The sequence below is a fragment of the Mauremys mutica genome, chromosome 6 (assembly GCF_020497125.1).
Source record: "Mauremys mutica isolate MM-2020 ecotype Southern chromosome 6, ASM2049712v1, whole genome shotgun sequence".
Classification (NCBI taxonomy): Eukaryota; Metazoa; Chordata; order Testudines; family Geoemydidae; genus Mauremys; species Mauremys mutica.
Window position 1 is genome coordinate 76,750,924 of NC_059077.1, and position 22,991 is coordinate 76,773,914.

General features: G+C 39.9%; 1 long non-coding RNA gene across 1 annotated transcript; it reads left to right on the forward strand.

Annotated features, from left to right (window-relative positions):
- The first annotated feature begins 257 nt into the window (after positions 1–257).
- On the forward strand, positions 258–19,334 carry LOC123373442. The gene is made up of 4 exons (XR_006580725.1): positions 258–337; positions 2,358–2,491; positions 7,923–7,993; positions 19,086–19,334. It is a non-coding gene; the product is annotated as an uncharacterized LOC123373442 (long non-coding RNA).
- Positions 19,335–22,991: the final 3,657 nt, after the last annotated feature.

Below are 22,991 nucleotides of genomic sequence, written 5' to 3' on the forward strand. Positions count from 1 at the left end.
TGTAGGACTGAGCCCCAATTGTTTATTCCGGAGTTTATTGTAGCTTGTGATACAAACCAATAGAAGCTAAGGCTCTATGTCCCTCATATTATACACAGGGGACTGTGGCAGGACATATGACCATCCCACTGACAGCAAACCTAACCAGCATCCCTGCACTCAGGTAGTGCCAATTAGGCACACCTGCAGAGCATACGCTGCTTGGAGAAGGGGAGCTTAAAGAGGTGAAGCTGGCCACAGGTGACAATTAGACTCACAAAGAACCCTGGGAATGAGCCCAATTCCTGCAAGGAACAGTGAGTTTGCCCAGGAGCAGGGGTTTGGAGAGAACCCAGGGGTAAGAGATGATGGCTGAGCCCAGGCTGAGAGCTGGCCGACTACAGGGACCTTCTGCACATGGATCTCGCAAACTCCATGTGGAGGTCACTCACTTCCTTAGTGGCACCATTCCTTATGGCACATTTGTCCCTTTTCTGGGAACTCACAGAGGGTTCTCTGTGAGTTGGGAACTGCATAGGCAGCAGGAGGCCCCAGACTGTATTACCTTCTCTGCAAATTTCAGAGGTTCAGATAATTCCAGTTTCATACCTGAGCCTATTGCTGGTTGCCCATTCAGTTCAAGTTATCTGCATATTTCAAAGCAGCTAAATTGCACAGAATGGGTCTCTTGTGTATTTTATGTTGATTGTTAGACTGGCAAAGTTCATGTTCAATTTTAATTCTATAACCATGGGCCTGATTCTCCTCTTATGCCAATTTTACACTGGTGTAAATCCATTTACCTCAATAGATTTACTCCTGATAAATACTAAGGTATTTTAAGAGGAGAATTTTGCAATAAGACAAAATGTGCTGAAGCACCAACAGAGTTCTTATTTATTTTTTTATACATATATTTTTAAATAATAATTAAGAGGAACAAAAAACTAAAAAGTAGCAGCTTGTTTACAGTGTGGTGATAAGACAAAATACAGAACTGAACTGAGTTGCACATTTGTTAAGCCACAAAAAGAAACCTAATCAAAGAAGATAATGCCACAAGGTTGTGATATAAGAGCAAAGAGGCAGAAGCTCCAGATACAACTCAACAATTCATTGTCACTTTAAATCTGTTGTTTATTTTCTTTGTTGTACCTATCCATGGAAGGCCATTTTCATGATTTTCCACAGTGGAATTCCTTATCAAATCAGATTAGAAATATAGGATTTCCCACTCCCCACCTACGGATTTCCTGATTATCTGGCAATTCCAGATGCAGCAAAAGCTGTAATGGGGGAGTTCCATTTAGGGCATGAAGCCAGCATATATTTCCAAATTTAGACAGTATGTTTTTGACCCTGATAGACTGTGTTGTTGTGATTATAGCTGGGGGACTAGTGACAGCAATAATTATAGTAATAGCCATTGTCTGAGTATTTCCATTAGAACCATGGTTTTCAGACTCTCATAACTTTTCAAAACTTTCACCTTGGTCTCTGCTTGAAAGTAAACTTTTTTGGAAAGTTTGAGCAAACTTTTATTTTTTTAATATGAGAAAGGAAAATAATATATTCTAGCGCGGAAGTAGCTGACGGGTAGAAAATAGAAATTTGGCAGAGAAATATCTATCTTCTTCATATGGCTGATGTTTTAATTAATGGAATATGTTGTTCTACTAGTTATGCCAGTGCACCACGATAAAAAATTTTTAGTAAGCTTTTGTTGAAATCATTTGTTGCATGTGTTCAATAGCTTCTGTAATTCGATTAAAGCTTGTTTCCAATATGCCTAAATTCCCTAATCAAGACTACGGAATGCAACATTTTAATTTTTTTTGAACAGTTGTTTCATATTTGTGAGAGCACAAAAATATTTTGTTGTCTTTTTTAACAACACTGACATTGCTTAAAGCAACCAAACTTTTATTTGAGGTTTTTGCCAGATTTTTTCATGCAACTCACCATCTCTGAAAAAATTTAAGTTGCTAAGGAAAAATGGTGGTAAATGCCTTAGCCCTGACAATTGTTTTGTCTCTTACCCATTTTGGGAAAGAAAATCTTTGAAAAACAATTTAGGGGCTGTAACTGACTTCAGAGGGACTAGTCCGATGAGTGAAGCAAGAAGAATGAGACTCATAATATGAGCATTTATACCCAATACATTTTTACAGTATTTTCTCCATTTTTTATAAATGACAGCCCTCAAAGAGTCTGCATGTTTTACACAGGCCTTTCTTCAGCCTCCTGAAGGTGCCCTTGCATCTTGCATAGTGAGATGCTATTTGCAAATTGAACTGAACACAACTCTAATACCAGGTGTGTACTTTTTCTTTCCTCGGGCGTCTGTTTTAATGCCATGTTTTTTCTTGCATTTACAGAAACCGAGAGATGCTAGAGAAGTGAAAAAGCTATGGGTTGACTTGGCACAAGCTATGCAGGAAGCTTCCATCACTGTTCTGGAATTAAAGGAGAAGATAAAGACTCTCTGTGATGGAAAGTTAAACCCCTAGAGGTCAGTATAACCATAGTAACATTAACACCTGGCAATCTAGGCTTAAGTCATGTTAAGAATGCAATAAACCAGCTATAGCAAAGAAACTCCTAGTTAAACTGCCCTCTGTCCTTAATTAACCCCTACGGCAAGGGTGTCTGGAAGCCACAAATATTTCTAGATAGGAAAAGTGATCGTTGTGTTATGACACAATGTGTTGTGAGGTTGCTAGGGTGGAAAGTGAACTCTGAGGTTTGGCTATGCCTGAAGGAAAATGCAGGAATGAAATGGACAGACTGACCCATGGAGGGAATGAAGTGCCCAAGAACAGATCAGCTGGCACGACAGGGAGTGGAGTATAACACAGAGAGAAGTAAAGTGGGATGATAGGCCTTGTAAGGTACAAAAGCCAGTGTAGAGGGAGCCAGCCACTGAGATGGAAATAGACTGGTTATGGACAAAGTGGTGCTGGTGAGTAGAAGGAACTCAGGTCTATCAGAGTGGTTTGAACGGTTTGACAATGTTTGCTAAATAAAGTGGGCATCCTTCCCTATTAAATGGCTAAAACTCCATTCAAGCAGTGACAGCTGCTGAAGGGCTAGTCACTGTGTCTGGGTGTTGCTAACACAGTCTGCAAGTCAAGGGCAGCTCTCTCGTATGTTTTAAATGAAAACGGGTGTCTCCTAGAAAATCTTTCATTCTGAAAGGAGTGAAGTGACTTGCATTTATTCCTCAGTACTCCTAACTGTTATAGAAATGGGAGGTGAGCATTCATTGACAAACCTCAAAAAGAGCATAGGATCAAGAATTGTAGGACTGGAAGGGACCTCGAGAGGTGGTCTAGTCCAGTTCCCTGCACTCGTGGCAGGACTTAGTATTATCTAGACCATCCCTGACAGGTGTTTGTCTAACCTGCTCTTAAAAATCCCCAATGATGGAGATTCTACAACCTCCCTAGGCAATTTATTCCAGTGTTTAATTACCCTGACAGGAAGTTTTTCCTAATGTCCAAGCTAAGTGCCCCTTGCGGCAATTTAAGCCCATTGCTTCTTGTACTGTCGTCAGAGGTTAACAAGAGCAATTTTTCTCCCTCCTCCTTGTAACAACCTTTTATGTACTTGAAAACTGTTATCATGTCCCCTCTCAGCCTTCTCTTCTCCAGACTAAATAAAGCCATTTTTTTAAAATCTTCCCTCACAGGTCATGTTTTTTTATACCTTTAATCATTTTTGTTGTTGTTCTCTGGACTTTCTCCATTTTGTCCACATCTTTCCTGAAATGTGGACACAATACTCCAGCTGAGGCCTAATCAGCATGGAGTGGAGCAGAAGAATTACTTCTGGTGTCTTGCTTACAAGACTCCTGCTAATACATCTCAGAATGACGTTTACTTTTTTTGCAATGGTGTTACACTGTTGCCTCATAGTTAGCTTGTGGTCCACTATGATCCCCAGATCCCTTTCTGCAGTACACTTCCTAGGCAGTCATTTCTCATTTTGTGTGTATGCAATTGATTGTTCCTTCCTAAGTGGAGTACTTTTCATTTGTCCTTATTGAATTTCATCCTATTTACTTCAGATCATTTCTCCAGTTTGTCCAGATCATTTTTAATTTTAATCCTATCCTCCAAAGTACTTGCAACCCCTCCCAGCTTGGTATTGTCTGAAAACTTTATAAGTGTACTCTCTATGCCATTATCTAAATCAGTGATGATGATATTGAACTGGTTCCTGTGGGATCCCACTCGTTATGCCCTTCCAGCATGACTCTGAACCACTGATAACTACTCTCTGGGAACAGTTTTCCAACCAGTTTTTCACCCACCTTATAGTAGCTCCATCTAGGTTGTATTTCCATAGTTTGTTTATGAAAAGGTCATGCGAGAAAGTATCAAAAGCCTTATTAAAGTCAAGATATACCACATCTACCACTTCCCCCCCCATCCACAAGTATTGTTGCTCTGTCAGTGAAAGCTATTAGTTTGTTTGACATGATTTGTTCTTGACAAATCCATGCTGAATGTTACTTATCACCGTAATATCTTCTAGGTGTTTGCAATGCTCCATAACATTAATTGCATTCTACAGAATGTGCCCAGCTTTCATTTATGACCACTCTGCATCTACATTTCCATATTTGGGCTGTGGACTGTAATAGATTGATCCAAACCCTGTTATTAGCACTTTAAGGAACCATACAAAATCCTGGGTGAATTCACCATCAAAAATTCACCATTATGTGAGTTGGGGCAGCTTCACTGAAGGCCAAGGAGTTGTGCCTGGTTATGCCATTGATGAACTACACTGCTGGTCTTTACGTGGCTTTAGCAGCATTCAGTAACATGGTTATTACAGGATTTAGCCTCCTCCACATAGGGATGATGAAAACACATCATAACAAGTTTGGGGCACTCCTGTGTTACAATATGCTGCCCAACAGAGCAAATTTCATTGTGTACAAATGTCAGAACTTTGATAGCCGTCTTTGCTTTGCAGACTGTGTGCAAAATTCATGTTGAATATTCTCACCCAAAGGCAATTTAAAACATGTAATTGTAAGTGTACAATGCATTGACCAAAGTGAAGGTTTATTTGGTTTGCAATAGATGAGGTGGTAGAGCACATAAGGTGTTTGTAATCACTTACCGTTCTGATACCACAGTAGTACTGAAGCTCACTGGGAGCAGGTTACAGAGAAAGTAATAAACAGCTTTCATCATCCTTCCTTTTGTTGGTGTGTGTCACAATCTTAAAGTTACTTAAACACATTGGGTCTCTGTGTTAACTTCATTTAGTTTTCAACACTACTTTTGAAAACAAGGGAAAATAAAAAAAAACAAATGATGTAAGGGCATAGATAACAATGGGTCCAAGAGAGAACCTTGGTCAATGCCTCGCCCCAGGCACGTCAATAACTTTCAAGAGGAGACAAACTGTTCGTTTTGTTTTTGGTTTTTGTTTTGTTTGTTTGTAACTTTTGCAGGAGGTTTGCTAATGGGCTCAAACCGCACTTCAGCCTGGAATGAACTTGCAGAGCAGAATTATAAAATCCTTACAACAACAGCAGGAACCCACCACCACCAATCAAAAAAGCAACCAGGATAGGATTCTGATCTCATACCAGATTTACACTGGTGTAAAGCTATTGACTAAAATAGTTGCTCTGATTCAACTCAGAGCAGAATCAGGCCCACTGAGTTGATACTGGGAACATAGAAACCCATTCACATCTCATAAAATTTTTTGAAGATAATTCTGGTTATTGATCATACAACTTCTGTGTTATTAGAAATTCTTACATAAGAAGGTCTTTGGTGCTTAGGAGTAGATCTGTTCTTCTACTTTTCCTTATTTAAAGTAATAATCCTTTTTGTGATATCATAATCCTTTCCATGATAACACATTGTGATGTCACAAAGTAATATTATCTCAGTTGAGGAACGAGCTGTAGGAATAGACGAGCACCAATCAAATACCCTCAAATATTATTTTTATGGACAATGCTGTTTTCACAAAGTAGGGGTTACTTTATATCATCTTATCAATAACAGTAAAATTGTGTTAATGATTAGAAACTCCTTAGGCTTTTAATCTAATTTTATTATCTTTCAATTTCCAAATCCAATGTTTTGCACACACACAATAAACCATTCAAGTAAAAATAGACTGTGCTAGACTGTGACATATCCTATTTATGTCAATGGGAGTTCTGTATGTGGCTTAAGCGCAATATATGACCCTTTGTAACAGCATATTATACAGAATAGTCCAACAACACAGTAATTCACATCTACTGCCAACAGAGGCCACTTTCTATATACAGTGAAAGAGTTATTATTATGTTAGATCTTCTGACAGGATTATGTGGTAAAATGCAGAGTGGGAGAGAAAGTGAATTCAGATCTGAAATCTTTACTCAAACTCTATGGATGATTAAAGAGCCTATGAGCTCAGGGTAAATCTCTTCCAGTAAACTGCTGCTAACATTATATCAGTCAAACTATTCTGAGAAACATCTGAGGCTACGTCTTCACTACCCACCGTATCAGCGGGTAGCAATCGATTTCTCGGGGATTGATATATCGCGTCTCATCTAGATGCGATATATCGATCCCCGAATGAGCTCCTGTCGACTCCGGAACTCCACCATCCCGAACGGCGGTAGTGGAGTCGACATGGGGAGCCGCGGACGTCGATCCCGCGCCATGAGGATGGTAGGTAATTCGATCTAAGATACTTCGACTTCAGCTACCTTATTCACGTAGCTGAAGTTGCGTATCTTAGACCTGGTCCACACTAAAAAGGGGGTTCAAATTAGGGTATGCAAATTCAGCTACGGGAAGTACCCTAATTCGAAGTACCCTAATTCGAACTACTCACCCGTCCAGACGTGGCGGGTCGAACTCCGCGGCTCCCCCGTCAACTCCACCACCGCCATTTGCAGTGGTGGAGTACCGGAGTCGACCGCGGCGCTTCTGGAGTTCGAACTATCGTGTCTAGATCAGACGCGATAGTTCGAACTCCGAGAAGTCGAACTCACCGCGTCGACCCGCGCGGTGAGTATGGACCTGCCCTTAGATCGATTTCCCCCCGTAGTGTAGACCAGCCCTGAGACCTGTGGATCTAAGCCCCCTACAGGGCTTCTCTCCACTGGCAACCTCAACCCTTTCCGCTAGCATCATTATTCATATATGGCTATTAAGAGAGAATTTAGAGCTAAGTATATATTTAGGGTGAAAATTAGAGATGGGCTCGAATCAGAGGAGGCTAAATTGTGTAATTTGCACACAGTTCTGTGTAGGGGAGGTGCAGAACCCTGCTCCTCCTGAGAGGGCAACAGGAGAGACTGTGCCTCAGGATAGTGCAGACTACTTCCCCAATACATTGGCCCTGCATGAGTTGGTTCCCAGAGAGAGGAAGGTCCAAGCAGTTCCTGCTTACAGCAACTGCTAATGTGATCTGTCCTTGAGTCACACAAATGTGAGAGGAGCCCTCCCCATAATCCTTGTGCACCTGTGCAGGGGCAGATCATCATTTGGCCCAGAAATTTAGATCCAGATTCTAATCTGAATCCAAACATCACCCAAGTATTGAAATGTGTGTTGGATGCTGGCTCTGGCCCCATTACTAGGATAAATGAGTGTATTATTGTTTCTAAAACCACAATGATTCTTGTGGAACTTAAGAAAAGCCATTTGCCCTCTAGCTCATGCATGTTTCTTGCTCTCCTTTTCTGCAAATTGTTTTACAATAGGCTTTGCCCTTAAAAGAAGTGACAAAACACAATTCTAAGCACTTTTGCTACACAAGAAATTACCATGCAGCAAGCATTAGAGAATTACATACGGTATGAACAGAATTGTTATTATTCACAAGAAGAAAATCCTGGTTTGTGATTGACTGAGAACAGATATGTGACAAACTAGTAAATGTTACGTTGCTTGTCTCATCAGAGGTCAACAATATTGAAGGCCAGTGCCAGAGCCAAGAAAACACACAGGAGTGAAGATTCCCAGTCTAACCAGTAAGTGATAAATCCTCTATGCACTTTCAGAAAACATGCTGTGAAAATTTTTCTATGCATTAGGACAGTTAAGCTCTGGAATAGGCTTCCAAGGGAGGATTTTAATAACAGGTTGGGTAAACACCTGTCAAGGATGGTCTAGGTTTACTTGGTCCTGCCTCAGTTCATGGGGGCTGGACTTAAACACTTCTCGAGGTCCCTTCCAGACCTACATTTCCATGATTCTATGTCAACATTTTTGTCCTGCAGTTTGGGAAGCTGAGCCACTGAATTCCGGTCAATGGGAATCTTTCAGTTGTCTACAACGGGGGTTGGAGGAGGCCATACGAGCCCAGAATATAAACCTTGAATTTATAGACTTAATAGAATAGCGCAGCACTCATGAGTCTCTTACGAGTCTGTTCCCCAGCTTTGAGTAAGATGTAGTGGATTTTACTGACTCATCAGTGTTAATAGATCAAACATCTGACAAAGATGATAAGCCGTTGCATATGCTCCTCTTGCCAGCTTTTCTGAGCTATGTTTTGTGATGCCTGCTCAGACAAGGAGAGGTTTAATAGCCTCCTGCTCTGTTTTCTCTTGCCTGCTCCTTTTTCATTTTCACTTCATCGCTTCTAACACCCACAGAACGGTATGTTGGGCAATGGAGAAATACTCCTGATCTTTGCTTCGGCTGAAGATTTGCAGTAATGCTGTAGATATAGACCAGCCATCTGCATTTTTACCACTTGTTTGCACGCACTCTGAGCAGGGTGGGATGGCATGGTGGTAAACACACCGTCAGCCAGTCTGCACTAGCCCTCCAACCATCTTTAGCACTGATGGAGCCATGCTACTTCTTGAGCAACAATGGGAAAATTTCAGAAAATCCATACTGTTGACAAGGCCTTGAATTTTAGAAATTGAGATTTTTCATTTGCACTGCACTGAAGCCAGCAGCAAAGGGCAGGACCCATGAACTAGGCTGGGGACGAACTAGATAACGAAGGCAAGGGGAATTTTCAGTCTGATGTCTGAGTCCCAAGATGGGATGCATTAAGGTTTAATGTTGGTGTATTGGTCTCATTGCTGTACTGAATTAAAAAAATGATAGAATAACCCCCCTTATGTTCCTATGACATGACTGTTTTCAATCATATCTAGCTAGTTTCAGACTTTTGGCCCAAGAGTGATTTCTCAGGACTGGCTCCAAAATCTCAGGACTTTCAGTGAGGCCATGATAGTGACTGAAGTTAACTCAGCTGTGTAAGTGATGCTGAATAGCCTGGAGCAGTGGTTTTCAACCTTTGTTCATTTGAAGACCCCTACAAAATTTCAAATGGAGGTACAGACCCCTTTGGAAATCTTAGACATAGTCTGCGGACTCCTACAGGTCTGCAGACCACAGGTTGTAAACCACTGCCCCAGAGAAGACAGAGCCCAGGTTGGTTACAGGGAGAAAAGTTATTGAGATGTTGAACTAATTGTTGTCTGGATTCACTTAAAGTAAGAGAAATAGTATTTTCCTGATATATATTTTAATCTGAAAATTATTCATTATCTGGGGGCTTGGTTTTTGTTTTTCAAGCTTCCTGGAGAAGCCCGAAGGGGGAGGAGGGTTTGAGGTTGTGTCAGCTGAGGGGAAAATATCAGGCTGCAATTTCCCATTATGTGGTAAGCTGCTATGCTGTAAGTGTGCACGATGCTTAAAAATTCACACCCTCCAAAAATGTAGTGATGAAGCAAAATGGTCTTAAAACCGGTACAAACTATGCTCTTGCTGCTATGTTGCTTGCTTAAAGGAAGGGAATACTTCTTTGGGGCTATAACTTAAGTTGTGCGACAGAGGTGAGAAACAGTTCTCTCCCTGCAGTGCCTGAATTTTCTCTGATGGTGCAGATGCAAGTAATGTGGCTTTCCTGTGCCCCAGCTGCAATATAGGAGTTAAATCAGACCTAGGGAATGAGATTGCTACATGGCCATCCTAGCCCTTTGCTCCTGAGTATGCTGCAGACTTGTCAGCCAAGGACCTGAATTAAGTTTGTCTAGAATCTTCCTATAACAAATGTTCAAAAATAAGACCTGGAAAAGAAGAACTCAGCATGGTAAGAGATTAGTGAATCCACCTCAAATACATTATTTCCAACCTATCAGCAGCAAGCAGTGCTGGATAGCTCATGGTGGTGAAGACCTGAAGAAAGGTCAAAGCATGAAACTTGAGGACATGACCATCAGTTACCGGCAGATAGAAAACTGGTAGGATTGTCATCAGATATTACAGCAAATAGAGGAGTAGGGTGGCAAGAGCTTTCTCTGGTTTGATTTGAATGACAGCTCTGACTGCCTTGGGGAGAGCCACTAGCCTTCTCTTCACTGTAAATACTCTATGTATTTTCTAGTGAAATCACATTTCAGGAATCTGGGGAAACAGCATTTTAAAGTCCCAGTGCCCATTACTCTAGGCCTAAAGGAATGTACAATGAGCGTTTAAAATCTTCCATTTAAAGAACTCCAGCAGTGTTAGGAAATAGTCTTAGCTGGCTTCAGTTCCAGTTGCTGAAAAATAATCTGAAAATTGGTGCTGGGCAGAATTCTACCAGTCCAGGATCTGGGCAGAAGTAGCAGCGCAGGGATTCAGATGCTTATTGAATCCTTCTCCTAATGTGTCTGGTTTGGAAGCTGAGTTGGAACTCTCACAAGAGTAGAGTCTCACGAGATTTCCAGGATTTCCTCGTTTCAGCTGTGTCAGAAGAAAAATAGGTAGTTCGGTATTTCCACTTGCATACCCTGCTGAAGCTAATAAACGAAGAGGCACAGTTTTTAAAAAAAGTTAACTGCACCCTTCTGAACTTGTTCTCATTCTTCTGCTATTCCGACTGCACATTATTTTGATGAATTCACAATTGGCATGTATTCTAAACAACACGAGGGAGGCTCCTGAAGGAGACTCAATGTGATTATTTTAACTAATCGGATCAGACCAGGATCTCAGTCTGAGATCAAGGTAACTTTAAAAAAAAGTGTGTGTTTATTTGCTTATTTAATTAGTTTGCCATAAAATAAATGATTGGGAGGCAAACCTAGAGTATAAAACTGGCACAACAGGAAACTAACTGAAAGGCTCAATTTTGTTTGTCAATTTCATTCTGTGCAAATAATCAAGAAATAAGTGGTTTCTGTAAGGAACTCTTCTGCAAGACATTTTAGAACCCTAAATTATCTATTTAAAACATGGCCCAGATTCACTGGGGAGGGTCTAAAAATTTTCATAGATTTTTGTTGAAAGGGCTAAGGAACTTCAGGATCAGATCTGTCCCTCCTCCATGCATGACCCTTCCCCCCGCCTCACGGCATAAGTGTGGCTTAAGTGTCTCCATGGCACCCTCCCATCTCCTCCCTCAACCCCATGAACTCTCTCTGCATAGACCAGAATCAGTTCTAGAGAAGAGTTGGAGATGAGTGAGCCAGGGTAAAGGAAACAGGTCAGGGCTGGGAAATGTGTCCACTTTGTCCTCACTCTCTAACCCCACAGATATTACCTTGAAACATGGTTCCAGGATGTATTAACTTATTTTGCATAGCCCCTTTGGAGTCCTCAGGAGCTTCTGTGGTAATGAGGCTATATTGAAGCTACATAGCCATCACCTATCATGGATGCCTGAGGATCAACCAGATTTGGAAGGTGGCTTTTCCATGGTGAGGAGAAGGAGGAGAAACACTCCAATCCCAAAACTGGATGATGTAGGCTAATCTCTGTGAGGGAATTCTCCTGGAGATTCTTTTGCAAAAAGTCCCCTCCTGTGGCTTTTAACATGGGAGGGCCCTTTGTCTCCTGCAGTGATCTTATAGTAAAATTTGTGGGCTAAATTTGGCTGAGAGATGTGCAGTTATAGACCTAGTGAAGTGAGTGGGAGCTACATGCATACACTCTTAAACAGTGTGGTTAGGACTATATTTATCTATGCATAGGCTGTATTTGCATTCATTGAATATCTAAAGGGTATGATATAAAAACTGGAAAGAAATCACTATATATCAAATTTTTAGAATCCAGAGGGGCATTAATACTATGCTGTATCTATATCAATAGGAAATCTGGAGCAACAGAGAAAGTCTTGCCTCCGATACAGGCTTTTGTTTAGGATAGAATGCCATTTGGGTGGGAGTTTGTAATAGGCTTTTTATACCTAAAAATATTTATCCTCATAAACCCATACTCACCTGATTTTATTTTAGTTTTTTCCCATGGTACTTACTATACTGTTTAATAACTCTTCTTTGAAAAGAGAACCTGAGAAAAGACAAGCATAAAGTACTTATTTAAACTGACTAATAATAAAAAGGAGACCTGGCTAAGTCCTGGCTAGTAATCAATCTGTGACTGATTCTTACAGTTTCTTACAAATGAGAGAAGTGGCACATATTGGCATAATGTTAGTAATTTTTCCAAGTATAGATTGGGGGGATTGGGCTTACTTCCAGATATCTTTTAACTGTAAGTGTACAATATTTACAGGTCTATCTAAAGTACTGCATATATATACAGAGCAAAGTTATGCAAAATAAGGTAATCTTACACATTTCTTGAGAATATGAAATTGTTGGGGATTTCAGTTTCAGTGCAATGCAACCCAAAGCTAATTTACAAGGGGTGTGAAAGGCTTGCTTTCAGCTACATAATTTACATGGATGTGAGGTATGATACTGCGAGAGATGCTATTAAAATTATGTTTCAGTAAATTGGCTAGCATGGCTCCACCTAGTTTGTCCACATGGAAACTAGTAATATATGGATTAGCTGAGATAACTATAAAATAGATAATTATCTAAAGAAAAATTGAACACTGACAATTTCAGTAGTGCAGTGGCAGAGCTATACTTATGGTTGGGATGAAATATCAGGAGTCCAATACTTTACACTGTTTCTTTAAAAGGTATACATGCTGTAAGACACCCTCATTTGCTAAGAATGCAGTGTCAGTGTCCTTGAGGACCCTGTGCTGTTTGAATGTTACTCTGGCACTGAAATCTTTTCATTGATTGCTGGAAAAATTTCACACTGCTTTTAAAGTACTGTTTATTACCTGTAAGGTTCTTAGAATATTTGTCCAGAACCTCTTTAGTTTATTTTCTTTGTATGTTACTAACTGCTCTGTAAGGCCACAACCTGATGATGTATTGACTTGTCCTCCACATAAATTGGAAAACATTGGAACTATGGCATTTGGAATCTAGTCTCCTTGGTTATGGCCTGCCCTTCCATATATATTCCAAGAAACACAAGCAAAAGGTGATTTATTTGTGGAACAAAATCCACAGTAAGTATCAGTGTTTGAGCCACAGCATGTTTGATCATTGGAAACACTGATCAACCACTACTTAATGGCTTCTTACTGGATACAGATCTCAGGATACTGGGCACAAGTATGGGATGCCCTAAAATATAGATTGTACAGGACAGGTGTTCTCCCTACCCACAATTATAGAACAAGCTTCCAATTCATGTCCAGAACTCATAATTTACTTTGATTCTGGAATAGGCTGTCAGTGTTTGTCTGAACCACCCCCCTGTTTGCACATGTTGAACCTGAGGAAAAGAATTAAGTGGGTTCTGCTGTCTGACTGAGCCAGGGGGTTTCTTTCCCCACCCAAATGTAAGGGAGGTGCCAGTGTCTAGGTGACAGAGAGGAATTATGCAATCTGAGCAGTCCTGAGATAAGAACCCTGAGGGCATACAGGCCTATGGAAAAGTTTGAACTGAACTCTTGTATTGTTGTTGAAGCCAAATCTCAGGAGAGGGAGGGGGTGAAGTGTTGACTACCTATTGTAAGACAGCCATTCTGGCTCCAATTCATGAAAGCACTTAAGCATGTGGCTCTCTCTCTCTCATTGCCTTCACTGGGACTTAAGTATGTGCTTACATGCTTTCCTGAAGAGGGATGTTGTCTTGAATCAGGTCCTTTTGTCTCTGCATTTCAGAAATATGTGGGGAATTTCAAATGTTTCTGGAAAACATTATCTTTTAAGAAAATGAAAGGCAGATTTATTCCTGGGAACGAATGAAGTGCCTACGTTATTATCACTAAATTAATATTTGCTCCAAATTCTGTGTGTTTGGTTTGCTTTGCTTTGTTTTAAATATGAGGTCTGGAAAGGTTACCTTGGCCTTAAGAAGCAGAAATATCTGCTAGGATAATGAGTGGGTTGTTGATTGAGCTCAGCAGCACCCAGGGAGTATGTGGTCTGACCAGCTCTGCCCTAACCATCAGGCATGATGGCACTCAGTGAAAATCTTTATACAGCAAGGAGTCGTCTCAGGTGACATGATGACTTGGAGGTAACTTGCTCTTTCCAAAGAGCATAAACAATCCAAAGAGATGCATCATTAATCAAGTGTTCACTTTAATTCACAAAAACATTGTCCTCAACCATATCAGCAAAATGTCTTTGAGCCCTCTTTTTATTTAAATAATTTAAAAAGTCCTAAATCCTAAGGCAGCTGAGATTCCCCTAGAAAGTGATAAGAAAATACTCGACTTTTTGCTGACATGAATGCAAATAGTTAAACAGCTTTCAGAAAATCTTCTGCCTCTCAGCTCATCTGTGAGAGTCTGGAGGTATTGCAAATATGCAGCACCTGTGATATCCCACTCATGATTGCACATCAGAAAAGGAGCAAACTTTATCAGTTAAAATAGTTTTTGTTCGGGAAAAAGTTCTCATAACACTAAAGACTTAGGGGCTGCTTACCCGAACACCCCCGAGGATTGCTTTGTATGCATGGATGAAGTCAGCTAGCAGTGAACAATAGTAAACAGACACTTCTAGACATGTGTACTTGAGAGTTATGCTCTACCATGCTGTGGTTGAAACTCTGCAAATGGCTACGTTGTTGCTAAAATAGTCCCCTTGACCATGGTGGGTAGGAATTTATTTTTCCCCAAGACCTGCTAACCAACCTTCACTTCAAGCTAATCTCTAGCCAAAAAAAAGACCTGTCTATACTGTAACCATGCTAAAAGTTTTTGCTAGCTGAGTCTAACCATAATGTGGAGAGAGCCCTATGGACCAGATGCTTAGAAGCAGTTCTGTGAGCTACAAAATGGAAGACCAAAATCAGGTGGTCTTGCTGTCTGGATTGATGGAGACCATTTGAGGAGAGGGGCCTACAGTACAGGTTGTAAGCAGCATTTTTTCCCCATGGAAGGTAGAGGGAAAGAGAAACCCAGCAACCAAAATAAAGAGAACATTGTAAAAATGTCTCCTAGGAGCTGAGAAAAAATTGTTCTGTGTCCCGTGTGTTATTGTTTTGCATTATGGTGGCGCCTTGGGGCCCCAGTCATTGTCGTTGTCTTAGCATATGCGCAACATGCCTCAGGTGGCGTGTGACCAGGATTCATCATGAATCATGACTCCATTGTACTAGACGCTGTACACAGGCTCATAACCCAGAGATGATCCTTCCCCAGAAAGCCTTTACTCAGTTCTTAGAATAGAATGGGAGTTGATGAGATTTCCCTGCATAAGGAATAAAAAGTGAGTAAGGGTAACTTCAGAATTTGAGGTGAGATCGCAGTGGGTGCGTAGGCCTTAGGCTGATTCTCTGCATGGCAGTGAATTTCATTTGCTCTCCATGCACAATGTCGATGTCAAGGGCAATGAAGTAAAATGAGATATTTCTTGTTTCATGTTTTTGAAAAATAAAAGGTGGAATGAAATGACTTTGCTTTCCATCAGTGCTGTGATTTCTAAACTTGGCACGGGAGCGTGTGAAAGAACAATTGGTCATTTTCTAAAGAACATCAACTTTCTTTCAAAAAGAAAAAGAGAGAAATAAGGGGAAGTTTTAATCTCCAGTGATTTACAGAAGACATAATAGGGGGAAACGCTGTAAAAAGCCTGCATTCTTGGGTCTTGAACTTGATGATCACAGTGTAAAGATAAAAAAAATTCTTCCCACCCTTCCTCAAACTGTGTGTGTGTGAAGTCCTCTTTGTAATCTGTTTACATAGACTCACCCTGTGAGAACCCTCTCTTTCAGTATTGATCCCTCCCCATTTATGAAATTTCACACTCTCTGAACATGCATCATACTTGGCAGTGAATGTTATATCAGGGGTATGGCTCATTTTTAAGCTGTCACTCTTGATACCATAATTATGTCTGTTGAAATTTTGCATACTGTCTATTTAGGGAGAAAAAGGAGATAAAGGTGATGAAACCAAATGCCATTCAGTGGTGTCTGGTAAATTGTATTTTCCCTGTTTGTACAGTGTTCCAAGAAGTGGTCTGTCATGGTTTTATGTGAATTCAGACAATAATCCTTAGTCTTTGTAATGTTTTTTTTCCTAATTGTTTACACTGAAGGCTCCAGACTATATTTAAACAATATTAGCTAGTATTTGAATCTTATACCAATTACGTAATGAATCATCTGGCAAAGTTTAGAGCCCAGAGTAAAGTTCTGAAGGAGATTGTCACAACTGATTATTGACTGGTCAATGACACAGTAGATATTAGTGCTCTTACAGAATATAATACTTGTGTGTAAAACTGCAGCCAGGCACTGTTTATTCAGATAAACATATCCATCAAAGCCATCACAAAATATTTTTTTTGAAAAGCTATATAAAGTTTTAGCTTGGAGAAAGAAAACCAATATTTGTACACAGAAAAGAGAATGTTTAACTCAGAAACAATGTTGTTGTTTTTCTTCTTGTTATTTCCCCAGATACCTGGAGGCATATTGTGGCATAGTTACCTTCACCACAGGGACTAACCACAGGGATAGTAATTTACACGATGGATTAAGGGCCTGCAGTTTTTAATCTTAGGAACAATACAAAGATGTGTAGAATTTTAGAACCAGAACACTGATTCACTTTCTTCAAACTGCATGATTACAGGACAAATTATGCCACTGCTACGTTGCAGAACACACTGTAGGAGATTTTCCAAAATTTACAACAACAAAAAAAGTGTGTGGGTGTATGAGGCTAATTCTGTTCTACCTGAGTAAGAACAATTTCCTTTAAATTTAGTAGAAGGGCAGTTTTTCCCTGAGGAAGAACTGCAGCATCTCCTAGTTATGTGGTGAATAAATATTTACTAGATATGAATGATAAGAGTGAGGCAGTACTGTTAGAGCTCCAATATTGCTAACATTCAAGGCTTTATTTAGTCACCAAAGATGCCAAATATAGGACACTGCCGTTAACTACAGATGGGAGCTGTTGGGGAGTGTTTAGATTTGAAATTCCTATAGAGCCCAAAGGCTTATGAATGGAACAGAGACCTATTGCAATTGACAGGTATTTATTTGTCTTTGGATCTGTGTGCAACATTGAGGGGTGAAATTCAACCACCATCATTCACACTCCCTCCTCCTTTCTCTGTACAAAGCCTGAGTTAAAGGATGCATGAAACTACATGAGGGTTGTAGTGAATGGAATCCATCCTCCAATCTCCAGGCAGGTGCAGTTTCAATGCTTTCTGTGGAGCAACAGACAGAATTTAAAACTGCCCTCCCTATCACCACTACAGCCCTTCCAGGAGATGAAGGCCCTCCCCCAGCACAGCCTCTCCCTACTCCAAAAATTGAAATCCCTTGCAACTGCTAGGAAGAATCTGGCCCATAGATTGAAAATTGCTTCTTGAATTTTGACAGCTGATTACGATATTCACTTTGTACTTTTAAAATGATGCATTATTCATAATGCTTTCAAACATGCCTTAATCTGCATTTCTGTAATAGAGTATAGCCAGCTGTGAATAGTCTTTAGTTCTGCTTCAAAAAATAGCCAGCTTGTGGCGACAGTTTTCAGCAGTGTATTGACACAGTTTATGGATGATTTTGATTCAGATAATCTTGGTCAGTAACCAGCCCATCTATTATTTTTCTGTATTATGTTGATTGTGTCCCCTCTTCATACTATGTGTAGTAAATAAGAAGTGCAGTGTTTCTCATGTACTAGAGATAGAAAAATAATTACCCATCTTTCCTTATATCTTGTCTCCCACCCAATATGACCCCATTTGTTCTTTATGTGCCTGTTTGGTCTTGTCACAATCCTAGATTGTGAGCATGTGGGGCAGGACTGTCTATTTAATTTGTTTATACAGTGCCTAGAGCAGTGTGATCCTAACCTCTGATTGAGGCTTCTTGGTGCTATCATAATCTACTAGAATTTAAGTAGTTTTTCTTTTTTTCATTTTGCAAAATACTGTAGAAGTCAAGCAAACATCCCATTAATCTAAAATAACGTTTGTTATGTTCTGTTTTTAGAAGCAGCAGTCTGCATTCCAGGAAGAATACTTAATGCATTATTTGTCTCTACTTGCGGATTTTTATCAAAAGTGTCAGTAATGCATGCACAAGTTTATTAGTGACTGGATACCATATTCATGTGGAATAATAGAAGGTTTACAAATAAGTTGGAGGAAAAGCCTTCAAATAATATAACAATTCAAAATTACTTAACACCGCCATCCTCTACCCTGCAGAGCATAACATTACTTGATCAAGCCCCCTGAATATAATGAGCATCATCAGACAATTTTCTCCTTTTCCTAGATCTGTCCCTTTATTAGAGAACTGAATTTTTATTGATTTTTTTTTGAGGTGTCATAAAGAAAATTTATCTTGAGAAAACACCACAAAAACATACTGTGACTGAATTTTTTGTGCTATATTTCCAATAAAAATAACACTGTGAGTTGTTCTTCTGAAAACCCAGAATACCAGCATTGTCTTCAGCCTTTATAACTTGAAGTGTACTACTATGAAAACTTTTTTTAAATGGCAGCTTCTTTTTAAACTTGTGTAGCGATTCATTTCTATTCACTTTAGGGCCAAAAACGTTTAGTAGAGGTGGCTGAAATATTTCAATTGTAACTGTTTCTCAACCGCAAATTGGATTTTCAATTAATTATATATTTTTTTTGGAAGAATTTTGTCTGGATTCCAAGGAAAATTCCAATTTCAAACTGAAAAAATTTCTGATTCTGAAATGCCATCACAGTGCCTCACAGAAGCTGTAGTTCAGGTAACTCAGGCTCCCATTCTTCTTAATGTGCCAACCTTCCCACCTGGACTTAATCTCTTATGCTGCAGGGTGACCATATGACTGACATGGTGAACCACCTCCCATCACCAAGAGGGAGGACCGTGTTGCATGATGGAAGATGTAGTCCAACCAGCAAGCCCAGCCTTAAGAGGAGAATTGAAGCATGTGGCATTTGAACTAAAAGTCCCACAAGACATCATGGCAGCATTTCAGAACTGAAATATTTTGCTTTTCAATATTTTGCCAGAAACTCTAAACAATAAATCTCTTTACTTGTAAACTGAGCATATGTGAGACGGAACAATGAAAGACAATAAACAAGCTTATTTTTGCAGAGCCATTGTTCAGAGCAAAGTCCCTCTTTGTTAGCTAGGTAATGCACACAGATAAGTAGTATACAACACTTTTGTGATTAGAACCTGATCATGACATGAAAGAAAAAATGTTTCTCACTCATCCTCAAACTATGCTTATGAAGTTCTCTTTAACCTGTTTGCTAGAGATACTCTATTAGAACACTGTTTCAGTATTTACCCTCCCTGATTAGCTGTGGCACAAATGTACTGGGGGAAGGGTGCAAGAAACCCTTTCTGTGACCCACCCTTCCTGTCCCTGGACTTCTCATAAGGGTCAGGTGGATTCTCAATTCTGACATTCAGTGAAGCAAAGGAACTGTTCCCCTTTTGCACCCTTGCTAGTTCATCCTCTCCAAAGGAGAAGGTGGGACCATGTCTTCTGCACCAGCTAGAAGAGCTGAGAAGATGCAGCCTGCACACTTAACATATGTGTTCAGGTATTTGGAGAGAAATTATCCCTCATTCCCTCCATTTACTCCCCCTGGATTGGTCTGACTCTGCTCTGTCTCCAAAACTGGCTGATTTTGTAATTTACATAATCTAACCTGTAATTATCTGAAAAACTATATTTACTAGTGTTGCCAGCTCTTATCATGAGTGTCATATTTGGGTTTTCCTTAAAAGCTGCAGCTCCTGGAATCAAGTGATTAGATGAGACTCCCAACTTTTATTTAAAAAATAAAATTAGCATCTAGCCCTCATGGAGCTAGATACTGTGGAGAAAAGTTTGAAAACATGACCTAAATGTACTGTAAAAGCTCAAAAACAAGAAGGCAAATCAAAATATTGCAAAATGTGTTGCTTTTTTAAAAAACTCATGATTTTTGAATGTTTGTGATTGGCAATACTGTTTCGAGGCATTTCAGGGGTATAACAGCCTTTTGGAGCTCATTTAGGAAGCATGTGCAGTAAATGGCAATCTGTGACTCTTCCTGACACTGTTGCTTGCAGACTGTAAAAGAATAAAAATGATCAAGAAGTGCAAACAGATCATAAGAGCAAACTGTCTAGCCGTGTTTAAAAACCTTTTTTCCCAGAGTGACAGGGCCCTTTCACACTTCCTCTTGCCAAAAGCCTGGTTAAAAGAGCAGCCACTCCTCAGAAAAATACCATATATTTTCCTTCCTTCGTTCATTATTAATGAAAATATTTGGATGAAAAAAGGATCTTTGTTTCTCAAAAAGCAGCAAAGAGTCTTGTGGCACCTTAGAGACTAACAGACATTTGGGAGCATGAGCTTTCGTGGGTGAGTATATCCGACAAAGTGGGTATTCACCCACGAAAGCTCATGCTCCCAAACGTCTGTTAGTCTCTAAGGTGCCACAAGACTCTTTGCTGCTTTTACAGATCCAGACTAACACGGCTACCCCTCTGATACTTTGTTTCTCAAGAGATCTGTTTATTCTCTACCTGTAGTCATCGTCCTCTGCTTGCTGGCAGCATAATTTCCATAGCAGCCCTACAGCGATGTCACAAACAAAGGATTAGGATGCCAGATGGGTAATAAGTAGAAAGGGCAGATGAACCCTTAAGCAAAGATTCTATTTTCATTAAAATATCTTTAGTAATAGAGAATGAGAAGAAAAAAAGGAAATATACAATACAAAAGCAGAATTGTTTCAGAACAAAATAGGTGTTTTTTTTTCAAACTTCTCCTATGCAGTAACAGCGGCTCTTGAAGAATTTCCACTGTGTTTGTTGTTCATTCTGTATTCTCCATTAAGGTCCTGATCCTGCAGTCCTGTCAGAAAGAAAACCCTCATCAAAGTCTTAAACTTCAAGGTATCAATAGGACTTTTGCAAGGCTAAGGACTGCAGGACCACACTCTGAAGTGCTGGGTTCTGGCCCCTGCATGCCATTCTGGCAGTGTACAAGGACCACAAAGGGGCCTCAATGAGTTGGAGAGAATTCATCCAATACAGGGGCAGTCTAAGTCCTATATAAAATCAGATTGGGAGATGCAGGGACTTGCTCATAGCTCTCAGTATTTCTTGGATTTGGGGTTGTACAGAATCTCACAAGTGGGTCCAGGGAAACTGCTCTAACTCATGCCAGAGGATGCACAGTTGAGTGCTGCCAACTGGCTTAAAGACATACTTAGAATCTAGTTAATAATGTTTTAATTAAGTTTATCATGGAGTAATTAGAGATGATAATAAATGGAAACCTTCAAGGTAGAGCATATGTATTTCTGATATAAACTAGAATAACCATTAATGGCCTAATTTTTGCCCCAATACTTTCCCTGAATAGTTGTTTATCCAGTGCATAGCCCCACTGAAAATAAGTATGAGTAGGGATGGCAGAATCTGGCCCTAAACTGCCACCAGGAACTGACCAAATGGTAAGTTAGAACACTGAAATATTACGAGAAATACCTCCACATTATTTCCATGACTATGTCACTGCTGTGGAGTTGGATCATGCAATAGGGTCAAGAGAATTGTATTTCATTATTACTAGAACATCCAAGTCCCAATGTTTTACATGACCCCATAGACCAAAGAACTGTACTCTTCTGCCAAACTATAGCCCTTTGGGAACATGCACTTGTGGTTGATTAAAGTAGTGGCTTGCATGAGAGACAAACAGTAAATCAGGATCTAAGAAATTAAGTAGGGGTCTGATCTACAGCCTGTTAAGTCAATGGGATTCTTACTATGGAACATGAGTGACATGGGATTTTCCTTTTACATATGCTGTGATGATTTAGTTTATTATAAGCTTGATTTAAAAGAATATAAGAATCCTGCTTAAATTAACTTAGCAGATGGGAACAATTCATGGGTACTGCAGTTGTGCATAAAACATCCTCTTTTCTCAAAAAATGGTTCATGTACAATTCCCCATGCCAAAGTGTCCATTTTCTTGAGAGCATACACTGTAGATAGATGCTTGGAGGCTGATTCTCCTCTTACTTATATTTGGGTAAATTGAGAGTCAGAGGAGTTATATCAATGTAAAATTGGCATGAGAAGAAAATCAGGTACCCTACTATTTTGGTGCAGTACTGTGTGCAAGCAAGCTAACAAAGACAGCAACTGTTACGATAGCTTGCTGTGACCTCAGAGCTGCTTGCCTCAACATATTCTCCTATTCTGACTTAAACCCCCAGGGATTCATTTTTGTCCTGAGCTGGGGTTCATGCAGTACCATGTTGCTCCACCAGGAGCACTCTAGATGCCTTTTTCAGGCAGAAGCTTCCTGGAGCTTGCTGGTACAATGAGGATGTGCACATCACTTAGCCTGAATTGTTTATCTGACTGCATTGGTTTTTTTTCTTATTTTGGCTTTAGAAGATAAGATATATAGTATTGCACACCTGATAACCTAGAACTTTGTCCAGAGAAAGAATCTGTTATCTAACAGAATTGGAAGCTAGCTTTCACCTTAACTATACAGACTCTAGTGTCTCTACATGATGAGACATTTTCAAGACTATTTGTAGGTCTAATTTGGGCATGTAATTATCATGATTTTGTGCTCATTTGTGAATGCAAATAGCCAATTAATGTGTAACTGGTCATTGATGCATACATAATCATAGTAATTACATGTGCAAATTAGGCATGCATTCATGTACACATATTGTGTTA